The sequence below is a fragment of the Coregonus lavaretus genome (assembly GCF_964263955.1).
Source record: "Coregonus lavaretus genome assembly, chromosome: 2".
Taxonomy (NCBI): domain Eukaryota; kingdom Metazoa; phylum Chordata; class Actinopteri; order Salmoniformes; family Salmonidae; genus Coregonus; species Coregonus lavaretus.
The window spans coordinates 1,298,511-1,317,632 of NC_139989.1; the positions used below are offsets into that span (position 1 = coordinate 1,298,511).

The following is a 19,122-nucleotide window of genomic DNA, read 5'->3' on the forward strand; positions in this document are numbered from 1 at the left end:
TTCTCTGGTTGGACCAGGCCTAGTAATACATTCTGTAGTTGGACCAGGCCTAGTAATACATTCTCTGGTTGGACCAGGCCTAGTATTACATTCTCTGGTTGGACCAGCCCTAGTAATACATTCTGTAGTTGGACTAGGCCTAGTAATACATTCTGTAGTTGGACCAGGCCTAGTAATACATTCTGTAGTTGGACTAGGCCTAGTAATACATTCTGTAGTTGGACCAGGCCTAGTATTACATTCTGTAGTTGGACCAGGCCTAGTAATACATTCTGTAGTTGGACTAGGCCTAGTAATACATTCTGTAGTTGGACCAGGCCTAGTAATACATTCTGTAGTTGGACCAGGCCTAGTATTACATTCTCTGGTTGGACCAGGCCTAGTAATACATTCTGTAGTTGGACCAGGCCTAGTAATACATTCTCTGGTTGGACCAGGCCTAGTATTACATTCTCTGGTTGGACCAGGCCTAGTAATACATTCTGTAGTTGGACTAGGCCTAGTAATACATTCTGTAGTTGGACCAGGCCTAGTATTACATTCTGTAGTTGGACCAGGCCTAGTAATACATTCTCTGGTTGGACCAGGCCTAGTATTACATTCTGTAGTTGGACCAGGCCTAGTAATACATTCTGTAGTTGGACTAGGCCTAGTAATACATTCTGTAGTTGGACCAGGCCTAGTAATACATTCTGTAGTTGGACCAGGCCTAGTAATACATTTTCTGGTTGGACCAGGCCTAGTAATACATTCTGTAGTTGGACCAGGCCTAGTAATACATTCTGTAGTTGGACCAGGCCTAGTAATACATTCTCTGGTTGGACCAGGCCTAGTATTACATTCTGTAGTTGGACCAGGCCTAGTAATACATTCTCTGGTTGGACCAGGCCTAGTAATACATTCTGTAGTTGGACCAGGCCTAGTAATACATTCTGTAGTTGGACCAGGCCTAGTATTACATTCTGTAGTTGGACCAGGTCTTGTAATACCTTATCATACTGTAGTTGGACCAGGCCTTGTATTACATTCTCTGGTTGGACCAGGCCTAGTAATACATTCTCTGGTTGGACCAGGCCTAGTAATACATTCTCTGGTTGGACCAGGCCTAGTAATACATTCTCTGGTTGGACCAGGCCTAGTAATACATTCTGTAGTTGGACCAGGCCTAGTATTACATTCTCTGGTTGGACCAGGCCTAGTAATACATTCTGTAGTTGGACCAGGCCTAGTAATACATTCTGTAGTTGGACCAGGCCTAGTATTACATTCTCTGGTTGGACCAGGCCTAGTAATACATTCTGTAGTTGGACCAGGTCTTGTAATACCTTATCATACTGTAGTTGGACCAGGTCTTGTAATACCTTATCATACTGTAGTTGGACCAGGCCTAGTATTATATTCTCTGGTTGGACCAGGCCTAGTAATACATTCTGTAGTTGGACCAGGTCTTGTAATACCTTATCATACTGTAGTTGGACCAGGTCTTGTAATACCTTATCATACTGTAGTTGGACCAGGCCTAGTATTACATTCTCTGGTTGGACCAGGCCTAGTAATACATTCTCTGGTTGGACCAGGCCTAGTATTACATTCTCTGGTTGGACCAGGCCTAGTAATACATTATGTAGTTGGACCAGGCCTAGTAATACATTCTGTAGTTGGACCAGGTCTTGTAATACCTTATCATACTGTAGTTGGACCAGGCCTTGTATTACATTCTCTGGTTGGACCAGGCCTTGTATTACATTCTCTGGTTGGACTAGGCCTTGTAATAATTTATCATACTGTAGTTGGGCCAGACCCTGTAATAACTTATCATTCTGTAGTTGGACCAGACCCTGTAATAACTTATCATTCTGTAGTTGGACCAGACCCTGTAACAACTTATCATTCTGTAGTTGGACCAGACCCTGTAACAACTTATCATTCTGTAGTTGGACCAGACCCTGTAATAAGCATGAGCATGAGTTGGAGTTGGAGTGAGTCGTCATGCTGTACCTTACTCTGCAGGTAATATGACACATTACATTACAATGGAACGATTTGATTAGTGAAATGTTAGCTAGCTACATAGTTGTCTTTGTATCAAAGATAAAGGTGTAGTATAGAGAAACTATCGAGGTTAGCTAGCCAGCTACCATTCGTTCGCAGCGACGCCATTTTTTCAAACAAAGTCAACACCGCAGCCATTGCTAGCTAGCCAACACTACCAGCTAGCAGTACTGTAGCAACGAAATACAATATCATTTTAGTCAATGAGAATTTTTCTAAGTAAAGCTTCACTTTCGGAACATTCGAGATGTGTAGTCCACTTGTGTAGCTAGCATGACTGACTTTGTGCTAGCTAGCGGTGGCAAAGGAATCCTCATCTCTCCCAAGTGGACATTCTCTCCTCATTTGAATTCCATGCTGTCACAGTCACTAGCCCATTCAAGCTTAACATCCTTATCATTTATCGCCCTCCAGGTTCCCTTGGAGAGTTCATCAATGAGCTTGATGCCTTGATAAGTTCCTTTCCTGAGGATGGCTCACCCCTCACAGTTCTGGGTGACTTTAACCTCCCTACGTCTGCCTTTGACTCATTTCTCTCTGCCCCCTTCTTTCCACTCCTTTCCTCTTTTGACCTCACCCTCTCACCGTCCACCCCTATTCACAAGGCAGGCAATACGCTTGACCTAATCTTTACTAGATGCTGTTCTTCTACTAATCTCACTGCAACTCTCTCCAAGTCTCCGACCACTACTTGGTATCCTTTTCTCTCTCGCTCTCCTCCAACACTACTCACTCTGCCCCTACTCAGATGGTAATGTGCCGTCGCAACCTTCGCTCTCTCTCTCCCGCTACTCTCTCCTCTTCCATCCTATCAACTCTTCCCTCTGCTAAATCCTTCTCCCTCCGATCTCCTGATTCTGCCTCCTCAACCCTCCTCTCCTCCCTTTCTGCATCTTTTAACTCTCTATGTCCCCAATCCTCCCGGCCGGCTCGGTCCTCCCCTCCTGCTCCGTGGCTTGATGACTCATTGCGATCTCACAGAACAGGGCTCCGGGCAGCCGAGCGGAAATGGAGGAAAACTAGACTCCCTGCGGACCTGGCATCTTTTCACTCCCTCCTCTCTACATTTTCTTCATCTGTTTCTGCTGCTAAGGCCACTTTCTACCACTCTAAATTCCAAGCATCTGCCTCTAACCCTAGGAAGCTCTTTGCCACCTTCTCCTCCCTGCTGAATCCCCCCCCCCCCCCCCCCCCCCCCCTTCTCCCTCTCTGTGGATGACTTCGTCAACCATTTTGAAAAGAAGGTTGACGACATCCGATCCTCGTTTGTTAAGTCAAATGACACTGCTGGTCCTGCTCACACTGCCCTACACTATGCTTTGACTTCTTTCTCCCCTCTCTCTCCAGATGAAATCTTGCAAATTGTGACGGCCGGCCACCCAACAACCTGCCCGCTTGACCCTATCCCCTCCTCTCTTCCCCAGACCATTTCCGTAGACCTTCTCCCTTACCTCACCTCGCTCATCAACTCATCCTTGACTGCTGGCTATGTCCCTTCCGTCTTCAAGAGAGCGAGAGTTGCACCCCTCCTCAAAAAACCTACACTCGATCCCTCCGATGTCAACAACTACAGACCAGTAACCCTTCTTTCTTTTCTCTCCAAATCTCTTGAGCGTGCCGTCTTTAGCCAACTCTCTTGCTATCTCTCTCAGAATGACCTTCTTGATCCAAACCAGTCAGGTTTCAAGACTGGTCATTCAACTGAGACTGCTCTTCTCTGTGTCACGGAGGCTCTCCTCTGCTTTTATCCTTCTAGACCTATCTACTGCCTTTGATACTGTGAACCATCAGATCCTCCTCTGCACCCTCTCCGAGCTGGGCATCTCCGGCGCTGCTCACTTTTGGATTACGTCCTACTTGACAGGTCGCTCCTACCTGGTGGCGTGGCGAGAATCTGTCTCCGCACCACGTGCTCTCACCACTGGTGTCCCCCAGGGCTCAGTTCTAGGCCCTCTCCTATTCTCTCTATACACCAAGTCACTTGGCTCTGTCATATCCTCACATGGTCTCTCCTATCAATGCTACGCAGACGACACACAATTCATTTTCTCCTTTTCCCCTTCTGATAACCAGGTGGCGAATCGCATGTCTGGCAGACATATCAGTGTGGATGTCGGATCACCACCTCAAGCTGAACCTCGGCAAGACGGAGCTGCTCTTCCTCCCGGGGAAGGACTGCCCGCTCCATGATCTCACCATCATGGTTGACAACTCCATTGTGTCCTCCTCCCAGAGTGCAAAGAACCTTGGCGTGACCCTGGAGAACACCCTGTCGTTCTCCGCTAACATCAAAGCAGTGACCCGATCCTGCAGGTTCATGCTCTACAACATTCGCAGTGTACGACCCTACCTTACACAGAAAGCGGCACAGGTCCTAATCCAGGCACTTGTCATCTCCCGTCTGGATTACTGCAACTCGCTGTTGGCTGGGCTTCCTGCCTGTGCCATTAAACCCCTACAACTTATCCAGAACGCTGCAGCCCGTCTAGTGTTCAACCTTCCCAAGTTCTCTCATGTCACCCCGCTCCTCCGCACACTCCACTGGCTTCCAGTTAAAGCTCGCATCTACTACAAAACCATGGTGCTTGCCTTCTGAGCTGTGAGGGGAACGGCACCTCCTTACCTTCAGGCTCTGATCAGACCCTACACCCAAACGAGGGCACTGCGTTCATCCACCTCTGGCCTGCTGGCCCCCCTACCTCTACGGAAGCACAGTTCCCGCTCAGCCCAGTCAAAGCTATTCGCTGCTCTGGCAACCCAATGGTGGAACAAGCTTCCCCACGACGGCAGGACAGCGGAGTCACTGAACACCTTCCGGAGACACTTGAAACCCTACCTCTTTAAGGAATACCTGGAATAGTATAAAGTAATCCTTCTACCCCCCCTCCCCCACCCCCCCATAAAAAAAGGTGGTTGTCCCACTGGCTATCCTAAGTTGAATGCACCAATTTGTAAGTCGCTCTGGATAAGAGCGTCTGCTAAATGACTTAAATGTAAAGGTAATAACTTATTATTCTGTAGTAGGACCAGGTCTTGTAATAACTTATTATTATCTATCTGTAGTAGGACCAGGCCTTGTAATAACGTATTATTATCTATCTGTAGTAGGACCAGGTCTTGTAATAACTTATTATTATCTATCTGTAGTAGGACCAGGCCTTGTAATAACTTATTATTATCTATCTGTAGTAGGACCAGGCCTTGTAATAACGTATTATTATCTATCTGTAGTAGGACCAGGCCTTGTAATAACGTATTATTATCTATCTGTAGTAGGACCAGGCCTTGTAATAACGTATTATTATCTATCTGTAGTAGGACCAGGCCTTGTAATAACGTATTATTATCTATCTGTAGTAGGACCAGGCCTTGTAATAACTTATTATTATCTATCTGTAGTAGGACCAGGCCTTGTAATAACTTATTATTATATATCTGTAGTAGGACCAGGCCTAGTAATAACTTATCATTATCTATCTGTAGTAGGACCAGGCCTTGTAATAACTTATTATTATCTATCTGTAGTAGGACCAGGCCTAGTAATAACGTATTATTATCTATCTGTAGTAGGACCAGGCCTTGTAATAACTTATTATTATCTATCTGTAGTAGGACCAGGCCTTGTAATAACGTATTATTATCTATCTGTAGTAGGACCAGGCCTTGTAATAACGTATTATTATCTATCTGTAGTAGGACCAGGCCTTGTAACAACGTATTATTATCTATCTGTAGTAGGACCAGGCCTTGTAATAACTTATTATTATCTATCTGTAGTAGGACCAGGCCTTGTAATAACTTATTATTATCTATCTGTAGTAGGACCAGGCCTTGTAATAACGTATTATTATCTATCTGTAGTAGGACCAGGCCTTGTAATAACTTATTATTATCTATCTGTAGTAGGACCAGGCCTTGTAATAACGTATTATTATCTATCTGTAGTAGGACCAGGCCTTGTAATAACTTATTATTATCTATCTGTAGTAGGACCAGGCCTTGTAATAACGTATTATTATCTATCTGTAGTAGGACCAGGCCTTGTAATAACGTATTATTATCTATCTGTAGTAGGACCAGGCCTTGTAATAACGTATTATTATCTATCTGTAGTAGGACCAGGCCTTGTAATAACGTATTATTATCTATCTGTAGTAGGACCAGGCCTTGTAATAACGTATTATTATCTATCTGTAGTAGGACCAGGCCTTGTAATAACTTATTATTATCTATCTGTAGTAGGACCAGGCCTTGTAATAACTTATTATTATCTATCTGTAGTAGGACCAGGCCTTGTAATAACGTATTATTATCTATCTGTAGTAGGACCAGGCCTTGTAATAACTTATTATTATCTATCCAAAGTAGGACCAGGCCTTGTAATAACGTATTATTATCTATCTGTAGTAGGACCAGGCCTTGTAATAACGTATCATTATCTATCTGTAGTAGGACCAGGCCTTGTAATAACTTATTATTATCTATCTGTAGTAGGACCAGGCCTTGTAATAACGTATTATTATCTATCTGTAGTAGGACCAGGCCTAGTAATAACGTATTATTATCTATCTGTAGTAGGACCAGGCCTTGTAATAACGTATTATTATCTATCTGTAGTAGGACCAGGCCTTGTAATAACGTATTATTATCTATCTGTAGTAGGACCAGGCCTTGTAATAACGTATTATTATCTATCTGTAGTAGGACCAGGCCTTGTAATAACTTATTATTATCTATCTGTAGTAGGACCAGGCCTTGTAATAACGTATTATTATCTATCTGTAGTAGGACCAGGCCTTGTAATAACGTATTATTATCTATCTGTAGTAGGACCAGGCCTTGTAATAACGTATTATTATCTATCTGTAGTAGGACCAGGCCTTGTAATAACTTATTATTCTGTAGTAGGACCAGGCCTTGTAATAACTTATTATTATCTATCTGTAGTAGGACCAGGCCTTGTAATAACGTATTATTATCTATCTGTAGTAGGACCAGGCCTAGTAATAACGTATTATTATCTATCTGTAGTAGGACCAGGCCTAGTAATAACGTATTATTATCTATCTGTAGTAGGACCAGGCCTTGTAATAACTTATTATTATCTATCTGTAGTAGGACCAGGCCTTGTAATAACGTATTATTATCTATCTGTAGTAGGACCAGGCCTTGTAATAACGTATTATTATCTATCTGTAGTAGGACCAGGCCTTGTAATAACGTATTATTATCTATCTGTAGTAGGACCAGGCCTTGTAATAACGTATTATTATCTATCTGTAGTAGGACCAGGCCTTGTAATAACGTATTATTATCTATCTGTAGTAGGACCAGGCCTTGTAATAACTTATTATTATCTATCTGTAGTAGGACCAGGCCTTGTAATAACTTATTATTATCTATCTGTAGTAGGACCAGGCCTTGTAATAACAATATACAAGGAAATTCTCAAAGCCACTAATGAGAACCTTTACGACCTTGTACCTAGCCGGTGGGGTGCCCCCACCCAGGGAGTGGCAGTGCTGGCAACACTAGCTGCAGTAACCCATGGGGAGGGGGTCACACTCGAACAATCAGAGAGGGGGCATATTATTGTGTGGTCCTCTGTAGCTCAGCTGGTAGAGCACGGCACTTGTAACGCCAAGGTAGTGGGTTCGATCCCCGGGACCACCCATACACAAAAAATGTATGCACGTATGACTGTAAGTCGCTTTGGATAAAAGCGTCTGCTAAATGGCATATTATTATTATTATTATTGTGGTCCTGGTGGCACAAAATAATCAAAGGTCTGACTGCACGGAGATGCTTGGGAAAATGGTCACAATGGGGGACCAGCATGTGTGTTTCAGGGGAAGGGGGGGTATCTGATCTCCATCACATAGGACTGGACATTGGTTCATCAAACCTCCACATTTTTGCTCAATTTTGCATGACTTCTCAAACAGCTGCAACTGTTTATGCATTCTTAAATCAAGTCCTTTCTTGAGTTGGGCTCTGGGATGGAACAACTGTTGAGCATCAGAGCTAATCGTTGTTTGTGGGGGAAAGAGGTTGAGTGTGTATGAGTGTGTGTGTGTGTGTGTATGTATCCCACATCTGTTGCTATGGGGTAATGATTTTAGGGACAATATAGGATGAATCACAATAATTGTTTGCTAAAATAATAATTGCTTGCCAAATATGACATTTTTGTAATGGCAATCCTGGTTATCCTTTACATGAATTGCATTATTACGAATATTATTAGTTAATTATGGAAATTAAGGTACGCAGGATTTTTAATATATATATTTTAATAGCTATATATATACAGTGGGGGAAAAAAGTATTTAGTCAGCCACCAATTGTGCAAGTTCTCCCACTTAAAAAGATGAGAGAGGCCTGTAATTTTCATCATAGGTACACGTCAACTATGACAGACAAAATGAGAATTTTTTCTCCAGAAAATCACATTGTAGGATTTTTAATGAATATATTAGCAAATTATGGTGGAAAATAAGTATTTGGTCAATAACAAAAGTTTCTCAATACTTTGTTATATACCCTTTGTTGGCAATGACACAGGTCAAACGTTTTCTGTAAGTCTGCACAAGGTTTTCACACACTGTTGCTGGTATTTTGGCCCATTCCTCCATGCAGATCTCCTCTAGAGCAGTGATGTTTTGGGGCTGTCGCTGGGCGACACAGACTTTCAACTCCCTCCAAAGATTTTCTATGGGGTTGAGATCTGGATACTGGCTAGGCCACTCCAGGACCTTGAAATGCTTCTTACGAAGCCACTCCTTCGTTGCCCGAGCGGTGTGTTTGGGATCATTGTCATGCTGAAAGACCCAGCCACGTTTCATCTTCAATGCCCTTGCTGATGGAAGGAGGTTTTCACTCAAAATCTCACGATACATGGCCCCATTCATTCTTTCCTTTACACGGATCAGTCGTCCTGGTCCCTTTGCAGAAAAACAGCCCCAAAGCATGATGTTTCCACCCTCATGCTTCACAGTAGGTATGGTGTTCTTTGGATGCAACTCAGCATTCTTTGTCCTCCAAACACGACGAGTTGAGTTTTTACCAAAAAGTTATATTTTGGTTTCATCTGACCATATGACATTCTCCCAATCCTCTTCTGGATCATCCAAATGCACTCTAGCAAACTTCAGACGGGCCTGGACATGTACTGGCTTAAGCAGGGGGACAAGTCTGGCACAGCAAGATTTGAGTCCCTGGCGGCGTAGTGTGTTACTGATGGTAGGCTTTGTTACTTTGGTCCCAGCTCTCTGCAGGTCATTCACTAGATCCCCCCGTGTGGTTCTGGGATTTTTGCTCACCGTTCTTGTGATCATTTTGACCCCACGGGGTGAGATCTTGCGTGGAGCCCCAGATCGAGGGAGATTATTAGTGGTCTTGTATGTCTTCCATTTCCTAATAATTGCTCCCACAGTTGATTTCTTCAAACCAAGCTGCTTACCTATTGCGGATTCAGTCTTCCCAGCCTGGTGCAGGTCTACAATTTTGTTTCTGGTGTCCTTTGACAGCTCTTTGGTCTTGGCCATAGTGGAGTTTGGAGTGTGACTGTTTGAGGTTGTGGACAGGTGTCTTTTATACTGATAACAAGTTCAAACAGGTGAAATTAATACAGGTAACGAGTGGAGGACAGAGGAGCCTCTTAAAGAAGAAGTTACAGGTCTGTGAGAGCCAGAAATCTTGGTTGTTTGTATGTGACCAAATACTTATTTTCCACCATAATTTGCAAATAAATTCATAAAAAATCCTACAATGTGATTTTCTGGATTTTTTTTCCTACATTTGTCTGTCATAGTTGACGTGTACCTATGATGAAAATTACAGGCCTCTCTCATCTTTTTAAGTGGGAGAACTTGCACAATTGGTGGCTGACTAAATACTTTTTTCCCCCACTGTACTTGCGTACTATTGTTTGTACAGATGAATGTGGTACCTTCAGGCATTTGGAAATTGCTCCGAAGGATGAACCAGACTTGTTGAGGTCTACAGTTTTTTTTTTCTGAGGTCTTGGATGATTTGTTTTCATTTTCCTATGATGTCAAGCAAAGAGGCACTGAGTTTGAAGGTAGGCCTTGAAATACATCCACAGGTACACCTCCAATTGACTCAAATTATGTCAATTAGCCTATCAGAAGCTTCTAAAGCCATGACATCATTTTCTGGAATTTTCCAAGCTGTTTAAAGGCAAAGTCAACTTAGTGTATGTAAACTTCTGACCCACTGGAATTGTGATACAGTGAATTATAAGTGAAATAATCTGTCTGTCAACAATTGTTGGAAAACTTACTTGTGTCATGCACAAAGTAGATGTCCTAACCAACTTGCCAAAACTATATTTTGTTAACAAGACATTTGTGGAGTGGTTGAAAAACGAGTTTTAATGACTCCAACCTTAGTGTATGTAAACTTCCGACTTCAACTGTATGCTTAAAGTACTTTGCTTCCTCTTTCAAAATATCATTTGGTGAATCATGTGTGACTCCGTCATTTGTAACAAGTTTCAGTAAAACATTTTTGGTAGCATTTCTATGTTGAAGATAAAAAAAATAATTTGGTGCATTTTTTCCCATATTCCATCCAGTTCGCTTTATTTTTATAATATATTACACTTGATCTTTCTTGAATAAGTTCCTCCATTTCTTTTTGTTTTTCCTCTAACTTATTCTGAGCCTCTATATTACAGTTTTATTGTTGTTTATCTGTACTGTTAGTCCTTCCATTTCCTTTGTTAATATGGACTCTTTGGACCTAATACTTATTTTCCACCATAATTTGCAAATAAATTCCTTAAAAATTCTACAATGTGATATTCTGGATTTTTTTTTCTCAATTTGTCTGTCATAGTTGATGTGTACCTATGATGAAAATTACAGGCCTCTCTCATCTTTTTAAGTGGGAGAACTTGCACAATTGGTGGCTGACTAAATACTTTCTTTCCCCACTGTATATAAAAATATATAATGCAAATCAAGGGGAGGGCGATGGAAATGATGTTGGTGGTTAATCTGCTTCTGTTCTGTGGGTGGCACTGTGTGCTGTTTTTGAAGGATGGGTCCCGGTTTCTCGGGGGCTTTGGGATCTGGGGGGACGGGGGCGGTCTGCCGGGTCACTGGGATAACAACCCAACTTGGGATGGGGAGGGGTTTTAGCGGGTGGAATAGTAGGGAACAATTGGAGGTTTACTTAGTAGCAACGCAAATATCATGGTACAGCTATATGGACACTCAATCACTATGGTACTTTTTAATGGTGAGTTTGCAAACATATATTGTGATAAATAGATTTGAAACTTGTATCTCATTATGGTAAATGGTGAAATAAGTATAGCCAGTTATAATTGTATTGGCTTAGCAGATAATAAGAAAAGACGATCAGTATTTACCTGCTAAAAGAGAAGGAATATAATATCTATTGTTTACAGGAAACTCATTCAACAATTTTAGATGAAGTTGTGTGGAAAAGGGACTGGTGGGGCAAAACATATTTCTCCCATGGGCAAAGAAATTCAAAAGGGGTGATGATATTAATTAACAGTAATTTTGATCCGAATGTGAAAATTGTCCAAACAGATCCTCAAGGTAGACGGATGATGTAAAATATCAAATCAAAACTAATTGTATTTGTCACATCCGCCGAATACAACAGGTGTAGACCATACAGTGAAATGCTTACAAGCCCTTAACAACAATGCAGTTTTAAGAAAAATAATTGTTAAGTAAAAAATAGATACAAAAATAAATAAAAATAAAAATTAAAATAATTAAAGAGCAGCAGTAAAATAACAGTAGCGAGGCTATATACAGGGGGTACCGGTACAGAGTCAATGTGCGGCGGCACAGGTTAGTCGAGGTAATTGAGGTAATATGTACATGTAGGTAGAGTTATTAAAGTGACTATTCATAGATAAAAGAGGTAGTGGGGGGGGGGGGCAATGCAAATAGTCTGGGTAGCCATTTGATTAGCTGTTCAGGAGTCTTATGGCTTGGGGGTAGAAGCTGTTAAGAATAATAATAATAATATGCCATTTAGCAGACGCTTTTATCCAAAGCGACTTACAGTCATGCGTGCATAAATTTTTTTTGTGTATGGTTGCTCCCGGGGATCGAACCCACTACCCTGGCGTTACAAGCGCCGTGCTCTACCAGCTGAGCTACAGAGGACCAGAAGCCTTTTGGACCTAGACTTGGCGCTCCGGTAACGCTTGCCGTGCGGTAGCAGAGAAAACAGTCTATGACTAGGGTGGCTGGAGTCTTTGACAATTTTTAGGGCCTTCCTCTGACACCGCCTGGTATGGAGGTCCTGGATGGCAGGAAGCTAAGCCCAGTGATGTACTGGGCCATACGCACTACCCTCTGTAGTGCCTTGCGGTCGGAGGCTGAGCAGTTGCCATACCAGGCAGTGATGCAACCAGTCAGAATGCTCTCAATGGTGCAGCTGTAGAACCTTTTGAGTATCTGAGGACCCATGCCAAATTTTTTCAGTCTCCTGAGGGGGAATAGGCTTTGTTGTGCCCTCTTCACGACTGTCTTGGTGTGTTTGGACCATGATAGTTTGTTGGTGATGTGGACACCAAGGAACTTGAAGCTCTCAACCTGCTCCACTACAGCCCCGTCGATGAGAATGGGGGCGTACTCGGTCCTCTTCTTTTTCCTGTAGTCCACAATCATCTCCTTTGTCTTGGTCACGTTGAGGGAGTGGTTGTTATCCTGGCACCACACGGCCAAGTCTCTGGCCTCCTCCCTATAGGCTGTCTCATCGTTGTCAGTGATCAGGCCTACCACTGTTGTGTCGTCGGCAAACTTAATGATGGTGTTGGAGTCATGCCTGGCCATGCAGTCATGAGTGAACAGGGAGTACAGGAGGGGACTGAGCACGCACCCCTGAGAGGCCCCCGTGTTGAGGATCAGCGTGGCAGATGTGTTGTTACCTACGCTTACCACCTGGGAGTGGCCCGTCAGGAAGTCCAGGATCCAGTTGCAAAGGGAGGTGTTTAGTCTCAGGGTCCTTAGCTTAGTGATGAGCTTTGAGGGCACAATGGTGTTGAACGCTGAGCTGAGCTGTAGTCAATGAACAGCATTCTCATGTACAGTAGGTGTTCCTTTTGTCCAGGTGGGAAAGGGCAATGTAGAGTGCAATAGAGATCTGTTGATCTGTTGGGGCGGTATGCAAATTGTAGTGGGTCTAGGGTTTCTGGGATAATGGTGTTGATGTGAGCCATGACCAGCCTTTCAAAGCACTTCATGGCTACAGATGTGAGTGCTACGGGGGTCGGCAGTCATTTAGGCAGGTTACATTTTTACATTTTAGTCATTTAGCAGACGCTCTTATCCAGAGCGACTTACAGTTAGTGAGTACATACATTTTTTATTTTATTTTCATACTGGCCCCCTGTGGGAATCGATCCCACAACCCTGGCGTTGCAAGCGCCATGCTCTACCAACTGAGCTAAACGGGGCCCAGTTGGGCACAGGGACTATGGTGGTCTGCTTGAAACATATTGTATTACAGACTCAGTCAGGAACAGGTTTAAAATGTCTTTGAAGACACATGCCAGTTGGTCAGCGCATGCTCGGAGTACACGTCCTGGTAATCCATCTGGCCCTGCGGCTTTGTGAATGTTGACCTGTTTAAAGGTCTTACTCACATCGGCTACGGAGAGCGTGATCACACAGTCATCCGGAACAGCTGATGCTCTCATGCATGCTTCAGTTTTGCTTGCCTTGAAGCGAGCATAGAAGTAATTTAGCTCGTCTGGTAGGCTCGTGTCACTGGGCAGCTCGCGGCTGTGCTTCCCTTTGTAGTCTGTAATAGTTTTCAAGCCCTGCCACATCCGACCAGCGTCGGAGCCGGTGTAGTACGCTTTGCCTGCTTGATGGTTCGTCTGAGGGCATAGCAAGATTTCTTATAAGCGTCCGGATTAGAGTCCCGCTCCTTGAAAGCGGCACCTTTACCCTTTAGCTCAGTGCGGATGTTGCCTGTAATCCATGGCTTCTGGTTGGGGTATGTACGTACGGTCACTGTGGGGACGACATCATCGATGCACTTATTGATGAAGCCAGTAACTGATGTGGTGTACTCCTCAATGCCATCGGAAGAATCCCAGAACATATTCCATTCTGTGCTAGCAAAACAGTCCTGTAGCGTAGCATCTGCGTCATCTGACCACTTCCGTATTGAGCGAGTCACTGGTACTTCCTGGTTTAGTTTTTGCTTATAAGCAGGAATCAGGAGGATAGAGTTATGGTCAGATTTTCGAAATGGAGGGCGAGGGAGTGCTTTGTATGCGTCGCTGTGTGTGGAGTAAAGGTGGTCTAGAGTTATTTTTCCTCTGGTTGCACATTTAACATGCTGGTAGAAATTAGGTAGAACGGATTTAAGTTTCCCTGCATTAAAGTCCCCGGTCACTAGGAGCGCCACCTCTGGATGAGTGTTTTCCTGTTTGCTTATGGCCTTTTACAGCTCATTGAGTGCGGTCTTAGTGCCAGCATCGGTTTGTGGTGGTAGATAGAAAAATATAGATGAAAACTCTCTTGGTAAATAGTGTGGTCTACAGCTTATCATGAGATACTCTACCTCAGGCGTGCAAAACCTCGAGACTTCCTTAATATTAGATTTCGTGCACCAGCTGTTGTTTACAAATATACACAGACCGCCCCCCTTGTCTTACCGGAGGCAGCTTTTCTATCTTGCCGATGTAGAGTATATTCCGCCAACTGTATGTTATCCATGTCGTCGTTCAGCCACGACTCGGTGAAACATAAGATATTACAGTTTTTTATATCCCGTTGGTAGGATATCTGTGATCTTAGTTTGTCTATTTTGTTATCCAATGACTCTACGATGGTAGAGGCAGATTACCCACTCGCTGTCGGATCCTTAGAAGGCACCATGATGACAGAGGTGAGTGCTACGGGGACGAAAGTCGTTTAGTTCAGTTCAGTGGCGGCTCCTGAAAAAATTCTCAGGAGGGGCAATTTTTCTGATGATTTAGGTGACCTACACACATTTAAAAAAAAGATATGTCCAGCAACAACATGAAGACAGGGGCAGCATATAAGTCAATACCAGAAGCATTTATTGACTGATCTCAAAAGTGTTGGCTTACCAGGGTTGGTGGAGCCCTCAGTTTCATCTTTGCCTCGCAAAGCTAACTCAAACACTCCGCAAAACTTCACACACTGGATTAGCCGGCTGAGGATGTGGCGGTTCTTGCTAATGTCGTAGTAAATATATTTGTTATAGTGAATATGGAATATGATATGTTGAGTAAAATGTTGTGCTAAGATCTATTTAGGTCAGGAGCTGGTTATAAGTTCTGTTCCTATCCAATAACAATGGACAAAAGGGTCCTATCTTGTCAGCCTTGTCAGCAGGTGGCCAAGGACAACACCCACGCCATAGGCCTCTCAGTTCTTCCAACTCACGAGTTCTTGCTCTGAGGACACACACACACACAAACACACACACACACACATCATCACTGTTAAACACACACACACACACACACATCATCACTGTTAAACACACACACACACACACACAAAAATCCCCTCTCTTAGGCTGAACATTTGAAGACAGAGAACCCGACTCAGAGCCAATGCAACAGTGACAGTAGCCTGGAGGTGACCTCGCCCAACTCATCAGGACCAATCAGAAGATCAGAACTACTAGATTGAACCTACTTCATTTATTGCATAAAATGTCTGCACACAATGTTTCGGGGCTCTCTTCAGATAATAATAATAATAATAATAATATGCCATTTAGCAGACGCTTTTATCCAAAGCGACTTACAGTCATGCGTGCATACATTTTTGTGTATGGGTGGTCCCGGGGATCGAACCCACTACCTTGGCGTTACAAGCACCATGCTCTACCAGCTGAGCTACAGAAAGTGGATACTCATGGATGCGCATTGCAATTGTAAAATGTCAACACAATTGGAGACACCACGTCATTTTTGGAGACATGTTATTGACAGTAAACTATTGTAGATGCGACTGCTAACTAAATAAAACATTTTAGCTGGCTAGCTAATCATCTTAGCTAAATGTGGGGCAAACAATTCAGTTATTTACCGTTAATTTGAGGGATTGGGGTGAAAGAAATCGAGTTACATAGTGATACTTTACGATATACTGTATTGACAATATCGCAATATTTTAGCGCTAGTTGGCTGTACCTGCACCAAAACACCATTATTGTTCCTTCATAGCTTGTTCTCAATCTTTTCACATTGGGAGCCAATTAGTTTTCAGCACTTTTATTTCCATGACTGATCAAAACTCGTTCTCATGGCTTTCTGATCCCTCTGCAACAGACATATGGTGCGCAATAAAATCACAGTATCGAATCGCAATACGTATAGAATCATGAGACTCGCAATGCTGATGCATATATCTTATCGTGAGGTTCCTGGCAATTCCCAGGCCAAGTTCATTTGCCACAACAAATCTCTTCGCTAGCAAACGCGATGTCTTCTCCAAAACGACAATGTGTCTCCAGCAATGTTTACTTTTTTGACGTTCTATGGCATCTCCACTTTCCAAGCATATATGACCACATGTAATATTTTGGTAAGTGATGCAAATAGTGAACTATGTAGGGCCAGGATGTAAAATATATGTAGCTGCAGCAATTTCTCTTATCTGATATGGTAAGTAATGGGGCTTAATTTATAGCTCCCTAAGAGTTTGACGAACGGGTCCGTGAACGCGATTCCAGATATATTTACCTCTGAATAAACTGCCTTTATTACACCATATCCACATCCAGTAAACTTGTGATTATCAACACTAACCTCATCGTTGTGGCGGCGGACAGCTAGCCTGTATCCCTCGTCATCCAGTTGAGTGAGTGGCAATGTCTTTTTTCGTTCGTACCAATTTTTGGAAAATCCTCGGGTGTAGGACTTTCCGCCTTTAGTAGAAACCTGTTGAATTATTAAATTTGGTCTGGGAGGTCCTAATTGTTTCGTTGCCAATTTATCTTAATTTGTTCGCCGACAAAAAGGAACTTCTTTCAAAGACACAATCGAGTTGGACTGAAGCCTAGCCATTTTGATAGTAGTAGTGAATTGATTGAGGCTGCTACCTGGTCTTTTCTTAGTTACGTTCATTCGTGGTTACGTTATGTATGACGAAAGCGCGTAAGTGCAAGCCCACAGACACCCATAGAGAATGTATTGAAAGCTTTGAAATGTGAAAAAAATAGATTTTACATGACAGGCTATGAGAGACTTCTGGGCGATTTTCAACCTGACTGAAATCGCCCAAAAAACGGGCGGGGCCATTTGAAGCACGACTTTAGCCTGATTTGACATTTAGTGGCTGTCAGATCAGACGTGAACACTGATAACTGCTGTTGCCGTGATATAATTTTGTATAAATTTATTTAAAAAAAATATATATATATATATTATTTTTTTTTTTTATAATTGATTAGAAAAAAAATCCCTTCCTTTTCCCGTTTGGCAGTGCGTCGCCCATATCGCCCTATTGAACAAGCCGTCCCTGGTTCAGTTACCTTTGCTTTCTTGGGTACAAGAACAATGGTGGCCATCTTGAAGCATGTGGGGACCGCAGACTGGGATAGGGAGAGATTGAATATGCCCACAAACACATCAGCCAGCTGGTCTGCACATGCTCTGAGGACGCGGCTAGGGATGCCATCTGGGCCGGCAGCCTTGCGAGGGTTAACACGTTTAAATGTCTTACTCACGTCGGCCACGGAGAAGGAGAGCCCACAGTCCTTGGTAGCGGGCCGAGGCGGTGGCACTGTGTTATCCTCAAAGCAGGCGAAGAAGGTGTTTAGCTTGTCCGGAAGCAAGACGTCAGTCTCGGCGACGTGGCTGATTTTCCTTTTTGTAGTCCGTGATTGTCTGTAGACCCTGCCACATTCTCGTGTCTGAGCCGTTGAATTGCGACCCCACTTTGTCTCAATACTGACGTTTTGCTTGTTTGATTGCCTTACGGAGGGAATAACTACACTGTTTGTATTCTGCCATATTCCTAGTCAACTTGCCATGGTTAAATGCAGTGGTTTGCGCTTTCAGTTTTGTGCAAATGCTTCCATCTATCCACGGTTTCTGGTTAAGATAGGTTTTAATAGTTACAGTGGGTACGACATCTCCTATACACTTGCTGATAAACTCAATTATCGTATCAGTGTATTCGTCTAAATTATTTTCGTAAGCTACCCAGAACATATCCCAGTCCGCATGATCAAAACAATCCTCAAGGTGAACTAACAAAACAACTACAGAACCTTACACCTAAGAGCTAGTTGCGAGGCCGCCATCTCCGTCGGCGCCATCAAAGCCTATTGGATGATAACTTGTTTTTAACTAGGTCAGAAGAATTTATAACTGACTTTTTCCGACATAACATAGGTACAGCAGATTCCGTTATTGTATGGGACACTTTTAAATGTGCCTTTAGAGGCCATCCAATTCAGTATTAATCTCTGAAACAAAAGCAATTTAGGTCCAAAGAGTCCATATTAACAAAGGAAATGGAAGGTCTAACAGTACAGATAAACAACAATAAAAACTGTAATATAGAGGCTCAGAATAAGTTAGAGGAAAAACAAAAAGAAATGGAGGAACTTATTCAAGAAAGATCAAGTGTAATATATTATAAAAATAAAGCGAACTGGATGGAATATGGGGAAAAATGCACCAAATTATTTTTTTATCTTCAACATAGAAATGTAACCAAAAATGTTTTACTGAAACTTGTTACAAATGACGGAGTCACACATGATTCACCAAATGATATTTTGAAAGAGGAAGCAAAGTACTTTAAGCATACAGTTGAAGTCGGAAGTTTACATACACTAAGGTTGGAGTCATTAAAACTTGTTTTTCAACCACTCTACAAATGTCTTGTTAACAAAATATAGTTTTGGCAAGTTGGTTAGGACATCTACTTTGTGCATGACACAAGTAAGTTTTCCAACAATTGTTGACAGACAGATTATTTCACTTATAATTCACTGTATCACAATTCCAGTGGGTCAGAAGTTTACATACACTAAGTTGACTTTGCCTT

At 42.8% G+C, this 19,122-nt stretch overlaps 1 protein-coding gene across 1 annotated transcript in view; it reads right to left on the reverse strand.

Annotated features, from left to right (window-relative positions):
- Positions 1-19,122, reverse strand: part of LOC311137335 (phosphate-regulating neutral endopeptidase PHEX-like) — a gene marked incomplete at both ends in the record, with an annotated part of 66,919 nt that overhangs the window by 28,041 nt on the left and 19,756 nt on the right. The gene's annotated exons all lie outside the window — the stretch shown is intronic.